The sequence below is a fragment of the Carlito syrichta genome, unplaced genomic scaffold (assembly GCF_000164805.1).
Source record: "Carlito syrichta isolate Samal-C Ts95f unplaced genomic scaffold, Tarsius_syrichta-2.0.1 Scaffold304386, whole genome shotgun sequence".
Classification (NCBI taxonomy): domain Eukaryota; kingdom Metazoa; phylum Chordata; class Mammalia; order Primates; family Tarsiidae; genus Carlito; species Carlito syrichta.
The window spans coordinates 120,867-142,570 of NW_007248482.1; the positions used below are offsets into that span (position 1 = coordinate 120,867).

At 36.3% G+C, this 21,704-nt stretch overlaps 1 protein-coding gene across 1 annotated transcript in view; it reads left to right on the forward strand.

Annotated features, from left to right (window-relative positions):
• Positions 1–314: 314 nt before the first annotated feature.
• Positions 315–21,704, forward strand: part of HIVEP2 (human immunodeficiency virus type I enhancer binding protein 2) — an 84,232-nt gene continuing 62,842 nt past the window's right edge. Inside the window, exon 1 of the mRNA XM_008059827.1 lies at positions 315–448. The gene's annotated coding sequence lies outside the window, so the exon portion shown is untranslated. The remainder of the gene's footprint in view (positions 449–21,704) is intronic.

A 21,704-nucleotide genomic window follows, 5' to 3' on the forward strand; every position in this document is an offset into this window, starting at 1 on the left:
TCTCATCTCTCATTTTAATATCCTAACTGATATTACATAGGTATCATTTCCGTATGCCAGTCAGCACTGAAAATAAACTTTTCTATGCTCACACTTTGCTGTATCATTCTATTGTTTTCTGTATGCTTGAACATTCATTTTATTCTAAACTGGAAAATTTAATTTAGTTGCTAGATGTTTTTGTTGTTTTCTAGTTTTACATAGCACAGCAGCTTAGGAAAAGATATCATAATACCACAATAGTCTTGATTTGATTTTTGTGTTATTAAGGTATAGATCATATAATGATGTTCCCATTTAAATGTAATTCTTTGTTTTTTGTTTTTCCTCATTAGGTGGAGTCTTTGAATTTTTTAAAAGACCATGGTAATCAGATCTACTTGAAAAATTAAGCAAATTGATTTAGTTGGAACACTCTTTTACCAACTCTTTAACATTCAGCCACTAGGTAAGTTGAGCCAACTTCTTTTTGTGTGGTTTAATTTCAAAGTTATTGGAAAGATTTCTCAAGTACAATATTAACTAAGCTTTATGTGAAATTTTGGCAGGAATGATTTGAAGCCCCTGAAACTTGTGACAGATGCCTGGGATGTTATCTAAATTAAAATATGTATAAATCTTTACTGCATTTTTGGAAGTATCCTGATTTTAGATAAAGGTTGGAAAATGTTGTCATTTATAGTTTGAAACCAGAATCTTTTATTTACTATGTTAATGATGATGTGCTTGTTGTAATCTTGAGGTAATGTGAAAATATCAGATTTTACTTTGGGTAAGATTTTTATGTGTTTTATTACATTTTATCAGATTCAAATCTAGGATATAATGAACATTTTGAGTAAACTAGCATCTCTCTTTATTTTAAAGCATTCCTGTCTTACAGAAATCTTTATTTCCGTGATAAGAATAGAAATCTTAAGTAAGGACTTTCTCGATTCAACCTCCTTGTTGCACTGTGTTGCTGTAAAAAGCTTCTGAGGTAGAGAACTCATTATGAGGAGGAGTTTAGGCTTTTAGCAAATTATTGGTGCTGCCAAGATAGAATTTAGTGGGAACAGGACTTTGGCTACTGTTAAAATGTCAGTATAGTAAAGCCTGCTCTGTCAAACAGATTTTTGGCACCAGAAACCTCAATGATACTGATGTTAGGGCTTGGTAATTTTTTTTTTTCAATCCAAGCAAACTCATGCTTTAATTAACCCTTTACACGGTAACAGAAAATTTGAGGGAAAAAATTGTATTCCTAATTTAGGTTACAAGATTTTAGTTTTTGAAATTCTAAATTTTGTCTATGATTCTAAAAGTATGCTGCATGTTACTCAATTTTCCTCCAAATACACTAAAGCTATTTTGAAACCCAATGAACGACAATGAATAAGAGAGGAAATTGTCTAATCATTTGGGGAGTCAACTTCCAAACCAAACCAACTGATATTGTCTGCTTTACCAGTGTGCATCTTAAGACATGATGATGGCAGATGGTTTTTCAGTGATACTGTTGTGTAGTTCATACAGTGTCAATAACTACCCTTAGCTTTGTCTATAGTAACCTCCCTTGAGGCAGCCGCCTTGGAGCTTGATTTGCTAGTGTGGCTTTTGAGCATCCAGTGAATGTAGAAATATCGTGTGGAAACTCTAGAGAATCTTTTCGTCTTGTCTGTGAGCTTCACAATCTAGTATTCATTTGTCGCTAACAATGTTCATTGTTATTGGCACATGGTGTTATTTGGAAAAATTTTTGGATACTTAAAGGGACTTACGGCTTCTAGATGAAAACCCATCAGGAAGAAACATGTCCAAAAGTTTCAAAAGCAAGGCCTTAATTTCTTCACTAGCTATAATACATGCTAGAAGACGAAAATTAATACTCTGAAGCACTAACTTAAATTTCTTCGTCACATTTTATTTCTCATGTACTCGCATGCTTGGCTTTTACAGTTATTCCCAAAGTGCCCCTCAGTATTAAAGTTAAATTTCAACAGGTGGTACCTAATTGCAATTATGTTCAAGAGACTGTTTTATAAGTGCCTTCTGAGAGTGGGCATAGCCTGGGCATCAAATGCAGAAGGCCTTTTTGCTTATTGCAACTTGAGTTCTGGACTCCTCTGGCTGAGTCAACTCACTTGGGACACTGTGCTTTAGAACAACTGTTGTTTTGCCTTAAATAATAATGTTTCTTAGTTCATAAGGCTCTATGAGGATTAAACACCTGGCAAGTAATAGGAGTTCAGTAACTAGTAGTGATTATGATGATGGTGATTAATAGTGGTAATAGTCATTGCAATCTGTTTAAATTGAACAAGAATTATATTTCATTATCCACATGACTGATTCTTTAGCCTTCAACATGACCTTAACTGATTGACATGGTTTCATTTTCTCAACTAAACCAAATTTTGGTAAGGAAGCATTTCATATGGAATTGATAAGCTTTTTTCATGATGTATGTGGAAGACATAATCAACAATTTCTTGTTGACTTTATCAGTGAACCTGGCCATATGCATTAGCACAAGTGAAGATTTTTTTTTTCAAATAATACATTTTAAAGTTTTGCCCAACTTCCCCTACTGCAAATTGGTAGCAAATAGAAAGCAGAATGATCTTCCTTTTACAATACTTTAAAAAGATGTAAACACAAGTTATTTTGTTTTTATAATAATATTCCTTTGCATGTCCTGCCATTTTTCTTGAAGTAGCAAACGCTATTGACTGGTCTTGGCATTATTTGTTTTAAGGTGATATTTGCTGGAATCTGGGGCTTTAACCACGTGGGTGCTCAGATTTATTTTCTCTCATTACATTGAATGTAATTATTTAGGAATTATGTAAGTGAGATGTCCTCTTAGGAAAGAAGATGAAAATTATTAACATTCATTGGGCTCATTTTGTAAGCCAAGTTCTGTGCTGTAGGTGCCTAAGCTTTTTAAAAAGTAAGAATTAAGAATTCCATATTTATTTGAGGATATCAGAGCAGTAATTAATTTGCTGAGAATTACACAGTTATTACTTACAGTTAGTAATTTTTGGAATCAGAACTTTCTGAAATTGTGCTTTAAATTAATACACAATTCTACTTTCTGAGGAAATTTTTATATTTTGTGATTTCCCCAGGCCCATTGTTCATCTAGTCATCTCTCCTTTCTCTTCTGGTATGCCTTTTTATGTTTATTTTTCTTGTTATTACTTATACCAGTTGGGAAAATAAGAAATAAAAGGGAGGAACACACTTTATTCCATTTGGATACGTTTGATAAGGTTGCAAATTAGATCTGCTGTTATCTATGGGTTTACTGTAACTTCTCCTGCTATCACAGATAATAGATCTTAGAAGGTCTTCAGTGTATTGCAGGCTTCAAAATGTTTCCTTTTACATAAGGTCATTTTTATAGCTTTTCAGATGCATACACTTCTTCTGTTTGGGTCCTTTGTGTTTTAAGGTAACTGATGAGGGAATCAGTATTTATGTTTGAGTGTTGACAAACTGATGTGACACCTTGGACTCATAAATGCTTCAGAATTTTGTGCTGTCCTTCTAAAGCCTGCCTTTCTTTTCCCATCATGGCCCCTGTGAGAAGAGCCCACTACTACTGGCTTTTTGGGCTGCATGGATTCATTTTTCCCAAATTATTTTCTCACATTCTTCTACAATTTTATGCTTTCTGTTTTGTTTTTCAAGCATTTCACCTGGTTGTACCTTCATTTATTCATAACTTTCAGAAATATATCACTCATTTATTCATCATTCAGTCAGTAAACATTAATAAAACCAGTAGTATGAGCAAAGCACATTTTGTTCCATGAACATTCTGTAGCCATCTGAAACCCTGACTGATGGCAGCTTCATATCATTGCATAGTGTTCCCGTCTGTCTATCTTTCTTCTCATTTCCTTACATCAACTTGAAGTGCAGGATGGCTGTGTGGGGGAACATCTCATTTTTCACTTGCTGTGCAAAACCTACACAATGGAACTTAGTGATCAAACGCCTTGTTTCTATGATGGTGTGAATTAACGTTTGTGTAATGTTTTATTCTCTGTCTACAAATGACTTCTATGTGCGTTATCTCATTTGAGGCAATAACTGTTAATGCAGATATTACTCACACTTTATTTTGTGTATGAGGAAATGGAGAGTGGTTACAGTTGAGTGATTTGCTCAAAGTCACAGCACTTGTGAGTCAGAGAGCCAGAATCCAACTCTGGTTTCCTGACTTTGGATAGCATGTCACACTTGCTGCCAGGTCCTGGTCTCGTTGACTGGTAGTATTCAAATGGTCATTATATTCTGTTTATTATGATTCACATAAGGAAATACAAGCCATGTTGAAATTTGAGGGAAGAGTCAGATCTCAAAATTTTAGAAAGTCTTAAGGTAGTCCGAGGGAGAAAATGCTGTGATGTAAGACTGGGGATTTTCCAGACCCGTGACAAGTATAACCTTCTTCTGTAACCTGCTGATACTAACTATTAAATTTATCCAATCACCTCCCTGATCTGAGAATCTCATAATCTCTAAGCATCATCCGTATAGATGAAAAACAGTCTCTGGAATTCTGATTCCCTTCGCAGTTACAGTTTTCACTGTAAATCCCTAAGTTGGCTATTGGATGAAATCTCTCACTAGAGATCTTTATTTTATGTTCGAACCTGATAACAAATTGACATCTCATCCGTGAGTTGCCAAAAAAAAAAATTAGCTTTCTTAATTGCATTTGGTACTTCATCTATTATTTGCAATATTGGTTAATGTACTTCAGTGATGTCAGAGTCTGGTTAATTCTTTTATTTTAGTATTACTTGTCTTCATGTTTGAACTCACTTGCTCTTGGCATCCCCTTAACACTTAATACTCTCATGTTACTTTTTGATCTGTTTTTGTACTTGCATGTACAGTAAAGTAATTTATGTGAAGTTTTTAAGTCACATCTGTACCACAAGCTGCTTGAGGGCAAAGAGCAGGTCTTTATTTTGTTGCTGTCTTCTTCAGTTTTCAAAACGATGACTGAAAAAAATAGTAGGTGTTCAATAAATATTTGTTGAATTTAACAAAAATATGTGATTGTGAGTTTTCTTTAAAAATTCATATTGGGGACTGAATATTGAGACCTGAAACCAGATTTAATTTTAATTGTATTAGTGAGATGAATCAGCAAGTCTGATACTTATGAAACACCTAGAGCAGACTCATAAAAAGAAACTTATGAATTTTTGGTTATCTTTTTTAATGCCAAAAAATTGCTCTTAAAGTAAAATCGTAATAATCCCTTTTCCCATACAACAAAACAAAATTAAAACCATTATAGTTCTCTGATCAGGTTTTTTATTCCCTTTGTCTTGAACATGGCAACAAAAATAATTGTGCTCTGAAAAGATTTCATGAGGTTAAATAAAATGTGACCTCTGAATAAAAAGGGTTTGTGGAAGATGTAGGTAGAAATGTCTCATGAAGGCAGAACTCAACTCTGACCGGACTAAGGGGTATGTATGTTTTCAACTTGGCCAGTGTGGGAACCCCCTGAAAATTTTCAAGTAGAAGCGTGCTGCAATCAGAGCTGCACTTTAGGAAGATAGATCTTGGTAGGATGTGTTGGATGGCATGGGGTTAGGGGATGGTGGAGGTGAGGGTGGGGTGAATGGGTGCAGCAGTCGTTTCGAGCGCAGAAGCCACTTAGGAAGCACTTCCATTAATTCACACAAGAGCTATCACTTCATGTTGTGCCCTTTACGTCTCCTCCCACACTTACATCACAGATGAAGGCACAGCATAGAAAACTTCAGTGAACACTAGGATCCCAGGTTCAGGGAGTTCTTTCTGATTTAACTTCCTCCCGTCTCCCCTTCAGTTTCTCAGTTCTGAGATTTTGCATCATGGTGCCCTTGTGGCTGCATTCAGCTCAATTTGTCTTCTTAAAGCCTCTCAACACTTCTGGGAATGTCCTGTACACAAGGGAACTGTGCATAGACCTGTCCTTTGTAATGCTGCCAGGTGCACCCAGAGCACCTTCTGATCTGACTGTGTGCTGTGGGAGATTAGACAGATATGAGGGACTGAGGTGGAGTAGTAGCAGTAAAGGTTGACAGGGCCACAGGCAATAAGAGAGAAAGTGCAGGAAGCCAGCCTAGAACTGCCTGATGGGGTATAGGAGGGATGTGTGTGTGTGTGTGTGTGTGTGTGTGTGTGTGTGTGTGTGTGTGTGTGTGTATGTGCTCTGGGGGTGGAGAGTGAGAGGAAGCTGTCAGTGATGACTCCAGACTTTGAGCTCTGGAGTTTGAATATGACTTTTAATAGAAAAGGGGAAGTAAAGAGAGAAACTGGTTTGGGTACTAGCCTAATGAATTTGACTGTGTGTACCAGTTGAGTTTTAGATAAATATAGATAAAAAGTATTTATTTTATACTACTTTGTTTTTCTTTTTCCATGAGTGTTTATAGTTGGAAACAGGAACTGACTGGAAGATTTGAGTCTTCTTCCTCTTTTTGCTGTCCTTTCAGCTTCTTAACTATTTCCCAAGAGCTTAGGATGGTTTTAGGTTTTATTAACCTTACCCTGCCAAAATGTCCTCACACACTCACCTTTTCAGGAATATGTGTACTTGTCAGAGTACTCTCGGCAGCCAGAGTGTGCTTTCCAGATTCTTAAAATAAAAACATACGGGAAAAATAGCTATCTTTTCCTTTTGAGAAGCATGATCATCACCATCTCACGACTTGCTGAAATAGCACAGCAAAGGAATATTTTTTGGCAGGCTGGACCATCTAGGGAATGCGCAAACACATGCGCTTCTCTTTTCCTGTGATGTATTTCTTTGATTGAGGCAGTCTAGTTCAGGGAAGCAGGGGAATTTTTAATTGAGCTTTGAAATAGAATAAAAAAAGAATGTACTAGCCATTTGAATTCAAAGTTGCTCTTTCAACTAATGGTATTTCTAACAACAGAAGACCCTAGATTCTTAAGTTTGATGGAAGGAGTGAGTTGATTGGTTCCAATATAATCTACCCTGTCCCCATCCACTGAGGAGATTTTGAATTTCAGAAGAGATGCTCTTGATTAGGTCAGTTTAGGAGTATATAATGATCCTGTAATTATCATTTGTCATTACCTTGTGTACTAATGATTAAAGCAAACATTTAATAACTATAGGGCAGTAACTATATTTTAGATCTTGAGCCATAAAAAGATTTCCATTAACAGAATGTTTTGTGCACAGATAAATTATTCATTGACTGTAGCAGAGCTTGATTCTGTCATCAGCTTTAGGTGGAAATTTTGAGGACACCAATCATCACAGATGCCAACATTCAGTTGGCTTGAGCCCCATTCTTCTTACATGGAACCTGAGCTTTTTTGGCTATTTGTAAAAGCTTTAGTTCCCTTAAACTCAATGAATATTTATGGCCTTTCTGCCATATGCAATTTAGTGTTTTGGTGCTATGGAGGAATACAATGATGAGTAAGTCTGCATTTCAGCCTTCAAGTTGCTTATAGACCTACCTGAGAGAGATAAGACTAGTATATACCTGACTTGGATATAAGAAAGCATATAGTAGTGTCATCAGAGATGTATAAATAAAATGTTTTGTGAATTCAAAAGAAAAAGAAATCATATCAATTTTCTTGTAGGTATGTTGGGGACAAGGACTTGGGGATCAGGAAGTATTTACTGATTTTGACAGGTGCCTAGGTAAAGAGATGGGATGGATAAAATTGGTGTGGTCATGGAAGGAAAAGGAACATGATATGTTTGGGACACAACATTGGTAAGTGAAGAGACGATATGCAAGAAGAGGAAGGGAAGAAAACCGCAAGACCTAGAAAGGCATAGAAGATCTTGAATGTAATTAGCATGTGAGTTTGGTGGGCATTACACAGTCTTTACCTACTTTTGAGTTAAGCAGTAACATAATTGGGTTGTATTTTTGAAAGATTAATCTATCTTCCACAGATAGCATTATGGAGAAGAATTGGACGTAGATAAGTTAGGAAACTATTGTGAAAATCTCCATGTGATGTTATAAAGTTCTGAACTAGGATGGCTGATAGGAATACAAAGGAGTGCACAGATGGGAGAGACACTGTAGATGAATTTGCTACAGCTTTGGCCTGTGATTGGCTATGAAGAGGGGAAACAGGAAGCAGTCAAAGATTCACTTCAACACTTGTTGTAAGTTTCCAAATCAACCAGCATTTATGGAAAGCCAGCCATGTGCAAGACATTGTGCTTGGTGTTGAAGTATGTATTGAGAAAAATGAGAACGATCCTGCTCCCAAGTATGTATTGAGAAAAATGAGAACGATCCTGTTCCCATGTAGCTGAAAATTTCGTTGGTGATTTAAAAAAAAAATGTACTCAACTAAAATCCAAAGCATACCATGATCTGTGAGATCACAGGAGATGAGCAAAGGGTTATGAGGACACAGAAGAGAGTGGTATTAATTCTGACACTGCAAAAGTGTGGAAGCTTATGGGGGAAAACACTTCATCTGGGCTTTCAGGATCAAATAGAGGATTCCAGAGTACTTTAGCTGTCAGAAATGCAGTTGGAAAACTAAGGGAGGCAAGTCTCAAAGAAGCTAAGTGAGGAGGAGCTTGATAAACAGAGTAGCTCTTACTTATTGAGTGCATACTGTATGTCAGATCCTGAGCCAGATGTTTTATTTTTAAGGGATGTATGTTCTACAGTATATAATGCTGCAAAGTCATCACCAATGTTGGGTGATGACTGAAAGGGCTGATGGATTTGTCAAATTAAGGATTATGGGTGAGTGACTTTGAAGAGGTTTCAGTATAGAAATAGGGGTGGAAACGTTCTAAAGGCGATTACTTATCTTGAAAACACAATTAAATACATCAGTGAGAAGAAAGGCTGAATTTTTTCCCCAGTGATTTCTTCTTATGGGTTAAATGTATATAATCCTCAGTAGATCTTTATGCTCAGGCTGGTCTTAGAGGCAAGACTTGAGACTGTGCTAGTCCTGTGAAGACCTTGTAAATTTTAAAACACTGCAAATATGTAAAACTCTCAGATTATTTTCTCACAAGTAAAGATCACTTACTATCAACTTCCCACCTGCTTCCTCCTTCCTCTTCCTTCCCATTCCTTCCCTTTGGGCACCCAGCTGATCATGGTGAACATATTTGCCACACTCTTGGCTTAGGGTCAGGGAAGTCCTCGGGCTCTCCTTGACTCTTTTCCCATCTGGAGGGAGATTTCCATGGAGAACAATCTAGGGAAGTGCGTGCACGTGTGCGTGCGCACACACACAGACACAAACACCAGTTCTTTTCCTGTCCTCAAGGATATTTATGTGCCAATCAACAGACCAAACATACAGTCATGTACAGGCATATTGTGTCATACCCAACTTGAGGAAACACGGAGAGGGATGCAGTATTCTAGCAGGAGTTGGCAGGGCTACTATTAATAATTTAGCATTTAGGAATAGTAATGTAATTTGTTAAAGAAAAATTCCGAAATTGCTTTGTTAAGATGAATAGCCAATTATTATGGATGTAAAGGGGTCAAATTCACATCATGTTATGTTTAGTTGACTATTGTTGTGGGATTTTTTTAAAAAAACCATTATTACAGCCAACTGGGTACAATAAAATAACTTTCATGGAGGCACATGTTATTATTACCAAAGGGTAGTTTAAATTATATCAAAACGTCTTATAACTTAAAAGGCATAAAAAGAGAGAAATTAAAAGTCGTAGAATGGAAGAAGAAGCAATTGCTCCTTAACCCTACAAAAACACTAAAGTACATGAGTATTGTGTGTTTATAATCATTCATTTCTTCATTTATCCCTTCACTTGATTACTCAGTCAACAAATATTGACTGAGTTCCTGTTTCATTCTAAGCTGGGAGCTGGGAAACATAGCTGAGTAGAGAAAAAACAGGTAAAATTTTAGATAAAAATGCGTTCGTCTTATAGGAAACTAGCCAATATAATTAAGCCTTTGCACTCTATAGGTAGATAGCTTGTTGAAATTGCATTTATGAGATGAGTATTAGACACTGATGTTTTTAACCCCTCAAAGTTACTCCCTGCCATTTTGGACCTTCAAATGTGTTCAATCTGCTAGAATACAACAATTTGGCTGTTAGGTTAATGGTAGTGGGAATTCTCAGAACTTCTGAAGCAATTATCATGCCTTCTCATCAGGTTTTTACCTATTTCAGCATTGGAATTCCCTTTCTTTGAAAATTTAATTAGTGAGATATTTTATTAGGCTGCTCTTTCACTGTTCTATGGGAAGCCCTGGAATAGATCAAGTATGTTTGTTCATATGTACATGTATATATTCTCAGGGAATCCCCCAAACGTGGGGACATCTTCCACCTTTGGAAACACTGGCAAGATCATTTCAACCAGTGAAGAAGATCAGATGTGTGAGAGACCACTGTGACAGGAAGACTTAAGCCATTCTCTGAGGGCACAGTAATACATCCCTTGCCGAGTAGTAATTTCTTCTTTTACTCTTTATTATTACTACCCCTCCTTGCCTCATTTTTGTCATTTTCTACTTTCCTTCCACCTGGTAACTATGGCTGACAGGTTTATGTCTTACAGGACTTATCCTGTTTTTATACTAGAAAATATGAAATAAGAAAACGAGGCCATCACTTTTTTCCCTTATTTGCCGTGCAGCACATATTTGTGAATATCTGAGTCAACTGTAACAAGCCTCCAAGTTTAATTCTTGAATTCTTTTGTTTCCAAAGCAAATAAAAAATATATATACATGATATATGCTTAAATGGCAATAATTTTCATTACATCAAGATATAACTTTTGAGTTTTCACAGTTGAACATTAACATATGTTTTTGTGGTTACTAAGATATTTGAATTAAACTCTATGCTAATATAGAAGTTTATCATGAATATTTTAGGAATGCTCCAATGCAAATTTGAAAGTTTTTCTTTGACAAAGATAAAATATTTATGTGGATTTTTATTAATTCTAAAGACTGAAACAGTCAATTTCACTTCGGTATTATTTTCTAAATAGTGTGCATTTATGCCTGCACTGTCTTTTTTTTTTTTTTTTTTTTGAGTTGGAGTTTCACTCCGTCACCCAGACTGGAGTAAAGTGGCTGCTCCTGGCCACCACAGCCTCGACCCACTGGGCTCCGGCAATCCTTCCACCTCAGCCTTCTGAGTAGCCGGAATTACAGGCACGCACTACTATGCCCAGCTAATTTTTGATTTATTGTAGAGATGAGGTCTCACCAAGTTGCCCAGGTGGGCCTCGAACCTGCGGGCTCAGGCAATCCACTCACCTCAGCCTCCCAAAGGCGCGGGATTACAGGCTGAGTCACCGAGCTCGGCTTTAAACATATGTTTTCTTACACCTTATATCTATGGCCTTGAAGGAGAGGACAAAAACTGGTCTGATGTGCACATCTAGATCATTCATTTATTCACTCACCTACTCATTAATTTATTGATTCAAGATAGGGATGAAAAAATGTTGGCCCACGATTTGTATTTTTCACTCTGATAAATGCAAGCCAGATTAAATGTAACTGCAAATATAGTTTTAATGGGAAATACTAAACAATGCATGAAAACTTAAGTTTGTAAGGGGATGGAAAATCGCAATCTGATCAGAAAATATACAATAACATTATTTTGATAAATTATTAATTGTTTACATTTTCTGATCATTTACATGTCAAAGGAATATAGTCTTTTAAAAATATCTAGAACGATATGTGTGTTTTTAAATGTGTGTGTGTTTTTAATCTTTACCAGCTGTCAGGAACAAGACTTGAAATACTTTGATTACTTACCAACAACTTTTCTACTAGTTGGAGTAAAAATAGAACTGTTCACAGTCCTCATAAAAGGTTTTATTCTTAACCTATTTTAACATATAGATAATATAAGTTGCTTCTAAACTAAGAATTATACAATAAGGCATTTTATTTCAAGGAGCAAATTTCAGATACTGAAAAGAAATTTCTAGATCAGATACATTATATTTGTGTTTTTTTGTAAAAGCATGGTTGGCCCATATCGCATAGATGATCTGTTAGATTAGAATTTTGCTTAGCATGTAGACGGGAACTAGTGGATAAGATAATTTAATCATTCATTGGAAGAAATTTATTTTAAATATTTATTCGAACTACAGTTATTTATTATTTTTATTTTACATGTGCCTAGTTTTATATGCATACTTTTGAAGCATTCTGCAAATCTGATGAAAAAATTAAAATAAATTAATTCCACTTTAAGGTTGGCACCTTTAATTAATTAATTATATTAATTATTGGCACCTTAATCATTCTTCAGAACAGATGCAGTTAGTTAACATTTTCTGGAGAACACATTTTAAAATCTTTTTACTCATGATAACATCTTTACTCAAACCCTCTTTTAGATAGCTTAGAGAATTAAGTTTGGAAAGGTGCTGTATAATTTCTGTAATGTCTATCAAAATTAGACATACTTGAGTTTATACGTTTAGTAATTGTATGTAAAATAACTTATAAGAGGAATGACTCTTGGTAACTCAATTATTTCTCTTTTTTTAGATGGGAAAATGTAATTTATTTAGAAAGTAAATTAGGGATAGAGAGAGAGAGAGAGAGAGAGAGAAGAAAGATTCATCTCTCCAAGATAGGGGAAGGGGCCAAAGCTGATAACACAATGATTTCTAAGTTTCATTTTTCTAACATTGTCAAAACCTTAATAAGTGATTTCTTAATTGAATAATATCAATATCATGACAACAATATGAGTAGTTCACTGTGGTTGAGAGAGAGCAGTAATTAACTGGAAAGGCCACTGGGATATTAGGAAATACCGATCTTGCTCTGGATCTTATAGAAGAGTTTACAGACCTGGTGCAAGTAATTCAACCCTTCCCTAGTTCAATATCCAGCCTCTTGATTTTTGGCGTGTGTATATGTGTATGTATATTCACACACACTTGGACTTTAGTACATATCTGTAACACCACTCAAATTATTTCTCTGTTTAAAATATGAAAAAGACTCCACACCGCTCAAATTATTTCTCTGTTTAAAATATGAAAAAGACTCCATACAAAGCTTGAAAAAAATTGATATGGATTACTGTGGGAGTCAGTTTCTTAATCCAGATGTCTGGGAAATATCCTTCCCCTAAACTTCTAAGTGTGAAGGAACAATTCTATTGAAAATATTCATTATGTGCATGTAAATTATTGGGAAAAAAAAACTTGCTACAAAATTTATCCTCCAGTTTAAGAACCAGATATTGAGCAATAATGTGAAAGGGTGCTTTTTGAAGCCTACTTTATTCTCTTTGGCCTCTGTGGCCATTCTTCCTCCTATTAGATGTTAATCTTAATACATCGGGTGGAGAAATGCACCCTACCACCTCCAAAACTATGAAGGTGGTAGGGGACTAGTAAAGAATCTTGGAGGCAGGGAAGCAACAAAAAAATGGGTAAACTAAGTTGATGGTTTTATCTGTAAGTGTGTGGATTTTATCAGACTCAAACTTCAGACCCCTCCTTCCCCCCTCGCCACTCCTAGGATAAATTACCACTCACTGATATCTAGCTATAGGTTTATATCTGGCTGAGATAGGGCAGTGGATTTCCAGGTTGGACAATGAAAGGCATAACTGTTGCCTCTGTTGCCCCTTGGACTGGATCTGAGCCATTGCATTTCATGGTTAAAAGGTATTCACCATAAACTGTGAGATTCTGAAGAAGAATGGAGGCAGACAACTTGATGCAACTTCTTTGGTGACAGTCTTGAAGAATTGGTTGTAAGCCAAGTATGGTTTTGACCTTAAGAACACACAAGTGGGGGAATGTCATTGCTACCTGTATTTGTGGGGCCATGAAGTCTAGAGTTCAAATGGAGACCCACAAACATTCTTAACTAGATTAGTGATGAAATCTTTATTTGTAGGGAACATGAAGCTGCAGGGATTTTATCTGACTTATTCAAGTTGTGGATTTGATGAGACTAATTTTTTGGCTCATTTTTATTGTTTTGAACAGTAATTAAATCCTCATTAAATAAGTATTTATAATGTTTTGTTAGTGAATTTTATATGGGTCACGCTTGACAAGTCTAACTTTTAGTGTTTGCAACTTTAAAGTCTAAGCAGACTGTTTTTTAGGTTTTCTACTGCCTGTTTTTTCTTTTGCTTTTTAAGTTTCTGAACGAAAAAAATTAACTACATATTCCAAGGTCTCAACTTGTACACACTCTCAATGACCTAAAAGATTTAAAATGAAATATAATTATATTCAAAGTATACAAAATATCAATATATTTTTATCAAATTAGATAATGTAATAGAATAAATGTAAAATTAGAATAAGTATAATTAGAATAAGTATAAAATGAGAATAAGTGTAAACATTTAAAAAATTATATGATTTTGAAAAGCTATTTTTCTATCTATCACGGAAACAAAGAACTGAATACCACATGTTCTCACTCATAAGTGGATCCTAAACATTTATAATAATACTACAAGAAAGGTATTGGCAGTAGTGGTACACTGCCAGGGCAGAGGAGGACACATAACCTCAATAAGGGTACCTGATCTCAAACAAGGTGAGAATCAATGAGAGGCCCAAACTTTGCCTGTATGATGACCACTTACATACCTAATCTTGAATTGTACCCCACAACTTTAAAATTAAAACAAGAAAAGCCATTTTTCTTATAAAATATCCAAAATCACACGTTAAAATTAAACACCATATAAATCTGTATTATAATGGATTAATAAAATATTTAAATTTCAAAATTATTTAAACACAGCTGAAGCCTTTTCATGTATTTTTGAAATGAATGAAGTCCTCAACTATTTTTGTAGAAGTAAAACTGTTTACAAGTCTAGTGTTCAATGTCCATTTAGTAGCTAATGTAAAGAATTAGCATCATGCTTCATGCAGTTTACATCTTTATAAGTTTAAGAGTAAGAATTGTTTAATTGCAAAATATTCCTCAGGTGCCATGTACAATTGTTCCAAATACTGCTCTAATTGATTAATACTTCTAGAACTACTAATCAGGACACCAAGAGAAGCAAGCAAAGGGATACTTGGCATGACTGTGCTTGTTATGCTAGAATCTGTTACATTCATGCCATCTGAGAGAAACGACTAGGTACTATGTCTTTTCTTTTACCTAAGCATCAATGATGCTTAAATCTTCGTTGCCTTTGAAATGGTGTCTAACTTCACACTCTGCAATGTCACAACCCATGAACCTTCAGGGCATTCGAACTCAGTCATTTTTTGATTGGTGCGAAGAGACCAGGCAAAAGAAGCATCTCCCTGGGGCGGCCTATATAGTTTTAGGCAGGGTTTAGGGTTACAGGACATCTGGATGCCAATAACGAAGGTGCCGTGTATTTTTCGGTGAATTTATTTTACGTGCATTTGTGCTATACAGGCTTTCTAAAGCATGGGACCCAAGGCAAGAACCCCTCTTGCCTGGATGGATGGACTCAGGTTCCGTCAGTAGGGGCATCTGGGCATTTGCATTCTCACCAGGGACACCATCTGCAGAGGCAGCCGAGGGTTTCCTTCCTGAGGACACTAGGGGGAGCTGGCGCAGGAAGGAAGACATGGCAGATGGTGTTGTGACTGGCTGTCAGACTGCCTGTGGGCTCTTGTAGTCTCCCTTGCTGGAATCCTTGAAAGACTTGGGTGGGACTTTGCAAGGGGACTGGAGGTCCTGTGTGAGCAGGTGGGGCTGGATCAGGAGCTGTGGTTAATTGGTGCTATTGCCACTTCATATGTATCTGCCTATAGACTGGTAGGGCTTGGTAGTGTTTGGATGACTCATTTCCAAGTCAATAAATGTGTATCGTTCACTTGGAGAGGGATGAGGACGATACACATATCCTGTAAATCTGTTTTTCTCCACACAGTTGGAAAGGATAGGAATAGCTTTATTTCTCTTTGTGAATATTCTCTGTGGTAAATATCCTTGTGTTAGGGACACAATTTAATCATTGGTCTTAGATAGTGGAATTATAAAAGGATTTATTATTTACTGGGGGTTCTTAACCCCAAGTGGACAGAACTCAGAGAATCTGGTTGAGAAAAAATTCACTTTATTTTTCACTAATCTCTAACTGAACTTCAGCAGTCCCTTCATTATTCATAAGGGCTCCAAATGATGGTATTTTCAGTAATATCTGTGACTTTGTCACCAGTAGATATCACAGCCAGTTTTATATCACATTACTGTTGTGGCTGATGTATCAGCATATCTTTATGTTAAACATGTACTATATCTTGTTTACAAATGTTAATCAAGAATCACATACATTACTATCAACAAATTTGCTTTAAGTTAACCTGTACCCTGTCCACTTGTATACCTAATCCTGAATTGTGCCATTCATCTTTAAAATAAAGTAAAATAAAATAAATTTTTTTGAGATAACTATGTTTCATTATAATTGATTTCCTTTATAATCGGATATATTTTGTTTTATGTAGTTTAATACATTATGCTTGCTAAGAAGTCCACGAGCTTCATCAGACTGCCAAAGGGGGTCATGGTAGCCAGAAGATTGAGGTGGTCTGATATAGATGAAATCCTGTGTTTTACGGCAGATTAAGGCCTTACAGAGTATGCGTTACTTAAGGTCACGTAGTGAAGCCGGAATTAAAAGTAGTGCCTTCTTCAGCGAGCACTTTGCTTATGATGAAAGCCAAGTCAGCTTCCTCCTTCACACTTTGCTGGCCTGTGGTGGCCTTTTCTCTACCTCTGCTTTCTAGGTCTGGTGGTGGTGGTGAGGTGTGGTCATCTTCAACAATGCTTCCCCTGTGTCCCACGACATCACCAAGCATGTTGTCCTATGACAACTGAGGGGTCAACAGGAGCAATCAAATATTTATCCTTGATTGCTTGATCGAGTTGCTGTGGTGGTATTTTAGGCAGTATAGGTATTGTCATACTATCAGGGAGAATCTTTCAGCGAACCCAGTGGGCTTTCTCAAATTAATTTAAGAACTCTTGTTTCATTATTCCTTCCTTACTTTTGGACCAATAGATGCCTGAAATATCAGCAGAAAAATATAGAATTCATAACTAACATGTAGAGTTTATTTCCTAGTGCCATTTTAAGGTGTATACGTCCCTTAACAATCCTAACAATATTATTTTCATCCCCATGTCACAGATGAGAGGACAGAGGCACAGAGAGGTTAGGTAATGTTTATATGTTTAGTAAGTAGTAGAGATGGGATTGAAAGCAGATGTTCTGGCTCCAAAGTTCGTGATCTGGGCCACTAGCCTACATATCCAGTTATTACTTTAATGCCTTCCTCCATAGCTGTCCAATATCTGTTTTTCTTTGGTTTGGGGCTGCACTGGGAACGAACAAATCTGGGGTGAAGGGAGCCTTGGATTTTTTTGATGTAGTCCTAGGAGGAACTCTTCCCAGTCTGTCAGAGCTGTCTCTGAAAGGGACTGTGTCATTTGGTTCAAGGTCTGTTCAGTTTTAATCCCTTGTTTGTATATATTCAGGCAATATGGGGAAGGAAAATCATGTTCATACCCAAAGAAGTTTAGTAATGTTGCAAAATGCTCGATTTGGATTGGATTGACTCCGGCTTCATTTCAAGGACGTGACAGTGCCTTGATCTCTGCTTTTGAAGCCTTTTTGTTGGCAACATTGGCAAGTACACCTTTGAAAATTTATATCTGAATTCTTGTGTTTTGAAAAAAAATGTTTGTTAGTGTTTCTCTTCTTGAACATTAGTTGATGCTTTGCCAACTAGTTAAAAGTCTGCAAATCTGAGTGCTGGCTGAGAAGCTAAGCTTGCTGTAACCAGTTATCCCCAGATGGCCAGATTTTGTTGTGTACCACATTTATAGATGCTCAGTGGTTGCATTCGTGGAGTTATGAGGTGTACTGTTCCACTTGTTTTTGCCAGGCATGCACAGTACATTATTTGATAGGTTGAGACAGATGGTATAGCTCAAACTAAAATGATGAGGGAGGAAAGAAAGTGAAAAAAATAGAAAAAGGGCATTTGATTTTTCAATTCACTTTTCGGAAGTGAATTTTAGCGTCTGTGATTGACTAATAAATGCAGTGTTGCTGTAAGACTTGAATTCATGAACGTCTGTTTAACCAGATATAACTGAGTAATCGGCAGGAAGCAATCTTTTCCTTCATGGATGCTGTCCCAAAGTTCTTGGGGTCCCCTCCAGATCTGGAAATGTTTGGGCCATTAGAAGACATCAAAAAATAGATCTGGATTTTTCAGAGTAAGATATACCACCATCAATACCAACCAAAACAGAAAAATCCCAAATTTTATTTTTAAACTGAGAGAGAGAGAAAGGAAGAGAAGGAGGGAGGGAAGGAGGGAGAGAGAGAGAGAGTATGAGAGAGAGAGAGAGAGAGCACGCAAGCCTGGTGAAGTAGTGGTGATAAGGACAATTAATCAGTCTTCTTACAGCTGCTTCCTGACGTTTCTGCAAATTGTTGTGGAAAAATTAATGAAGGTTAGATCAGTAATGGTTTCAAGCTTGGCCAGTGGAAAGTATGACAGTATTTCCATCAGCAATTAAATTGGGCTGCTTTCTTTTTTCTATAGGGGAAGTGGTATGATGTGTGTTCTCCACAGGAAATGGAAAACGGCAGCTGAACTGTGTGAACACAGGTATGGAGCACTTGGGAGTGCTCCAGTCGGCTCTCCTTGAGTGACACCACACATCTTTGTTTGCTGCTGAAGAGATTTTGCTAGATAACACAGAGAAATCCTTCCTTAAAAAGAGAGTGAGAATGTTGGTATTTCACTGCATTGTCATTTCAGAAATGCAGATACCCTATGCATCTAAACTTTGGGAACCAGAAAGTGGAACTTATGACAAACAGAAAGTGAAACTCACCTATCTAATTTTATTTTTCAAGTTGAAGGTAGTTCACTACAGGCCTTGTTCACATCCTGTGTAACCCTATGGGATTTTCCCCAGTATTAGTTTAAAATTTTCCCATAGGGTCACACAGGATGTGAATTAAAGTAAACACTTAACAAGCATGATGAAAAGGAAATTAGCTTTCTAAATGGTCCTTTCACTGTTAACATCCTGAGTAGTTATTAGAAACATGGGAAAGGGTCACTTCAGTGTCTCATTATCAAGTTGTTGCATTATTAATAAAGTGTATTAATCTTCTTTCCTATTATATGTAAAACATATTTCTTGATATATAAAACTAAATTTGACATAAGTTTTTTTTTTTTTTTTTTAATATAACAAGCCTAGCAAAACTCTGTAGATTAGTGGTTCATAGTCTCTTTTGGAGGAGAGGTTTATAAACCCCTTTAGGACTCATAAAAGCTTCTGCCTCTTTTCCCCAGAAAAATGCATATAGACACAATATTTTGCATACAATTTTAAAGGTTTCACAAATCTCTTAAGTGATGTTGAACCCCAGGCATTTTTCAATGCATTTGGATTTTTAAAGCTTTCTATGGGCAGATAGAAAATTATAGCTACAACCATAAAATGTGAATTCATTATAAGTAAAGACTTGTAGTAGTAGCAATAACGATTCTTTCCCTTTTCCATCTGAAAAACTGTTTCCTTGTCTTTGGAAGGGAGCTTATACATTGGACAGAACATACAAAACTGTGTTTGAAGCTAGCTGTGTGGCATTCTAACAAGTTACTTTAGTTGTCCTGTTTTCGTTTCACCATCTCTAAAATGGTGGCAACAGAAGACATCACTTATGTCTGGCAAATAATATATGCTCAATATATACTCCTTCCCTTATTTCCTTCTTCCTTTGAGAGTTAGTTTAAATACCACTTTCTTGTACATCTTTTTGCAACTCCTCAAGGCAGATTTTTTTTGTTTGTTTTTCATTTTCCACTGGCTGTTCCTCTGTTGCTTTGTAAATTTCTTTACTCTTAAAATTGTTTTATCATCCATTGTTTATGTCTCAAAGTAGGAGCTTTGAGGATCTTGTACTTATTAGCAATGTTTTATTTATCTCTGTGCATGCTGTGTCCAACGTAGCACTTCAGACATAGAGATACTTTCTGTTTATTAAATTAGTAATAATAGTCTAATGCTTGTTTGAAATGAAATAATTTAGATTTGCCCTTGTGATCGTCATTTGCTTGTGTTTATGTGACTGCTGGTCATCTCCAAATAGAGGCCAAATAATCAGTGTACAGCCAAAGTAAAATTTCGTGAGAGAACAGAGCCTAGAACTGAAAGTACATCTTTTCTAGCTTTGGCTACACCCATAAGGTAATCTACACCAGAACCACAAAATTTTGGGTGAGTTTTAAGTCAGGTTAATTATCAAGTAATTTTTTAAAAAGGTACTATTATATCTCTAAGATACGTAGACCTGGCATCTCAGTCTCATAAGAAAATTTGGGCCCCCAGAGCCTTGGTTCTTATTTTATTCTTCAGAATCTGGAGTCAAAGGATAGCTTGAAGAACCTGCTCATCTGCCTCTTTTTGGATTGTTTCTTAAGTCCTCACATACTATTGCTAATACTTTTCAACTTGAACAAAGGATGTGACTTGACCTCAGAGAGATGTCATTCTTCAACTCCCATTCCTCCCCACTTGACGGTGTGTATTTGTATATACAAACATATAAACACACATACATATTTGTTCATGTATGTGTATGTATATATGTGTATATATAGTCTATACATACACGAACACATACCCTGAAGCTATTACAAACATTTTTATAAGGAACTTAAATAAAAGTGTATATAGAATCAGATTGTCTTAGTACTTGAACAACTCACCAGCAGTAAACTCTGTTCTTTCTGTATAGGACTAAGTGACTTCCAAGCAGTAAATTATGATTTAGAGCCTTGCACAGTAAAAGTGACTTTGAGCCAGGGGAGGCTTGGAAAAGGGAAATGCATAGCTTGCTGCAGCAAGTCTTAAAGCAAATTTGCCTTGGAAAAATGGCAGTGAGTTAGAGTGGAGAAAAAATAATGCAGGTAGGGGATGATATCTGGTGATCTGGTGTAGGTCTTTGACACATAGGGAGAAGCTGCGTGTCCTATAAAGCTGAGTGCTAGAAAACCCAGAGTGACTTTAGAAGCAAAACTGAAGGTCTGTAGAGGTGCTAATAGTGTTGAGTGATGAGGAGGTTGGAGTAGTTGAAATAAGATCTGATAACAGAGACTTGTGCCTGTGAGATGTAGATAAAAAGATGAATTTGGGAGATATAAGGAAGGAAAAATACAGGCTGGAGGTGGGCTGAATTGGGGGCAAAGAACAGTAGGGTTGAAAATTTTGCTCATTAAATCATTGGTGTTAACTCTTGGCTCTCATGAGATGCATAACCATTCCTTTGCTTAGGCATTTCCACCTCCTGGAAAGCCTTGTCTCTGCCTGTCAGAATTTTCAAGCCCTCATTTAACTTCTACCAGCTGCATAAATATTTCTTTCACGACACTAGCTCACAGCAATCTTTTTTTTAAACTGCACTCATATAGTACCATTATAAATGTGGTGGTACTTAATTGATATTTAAAACTATGATTTACATTTTTACCTGCATGCCTTGTCTCTCCAATGAGCTACCAAACTTGTATAAAGTTAGACAGTGCAAAACAATTTTTCTTTTATTGTCTAATACAAAGTCATGCATATAGCAAGAATGCAATATATTTTTAAGCTTTGTAAAGGGTACTGAGTGTTCATTATATCTCTAAAACT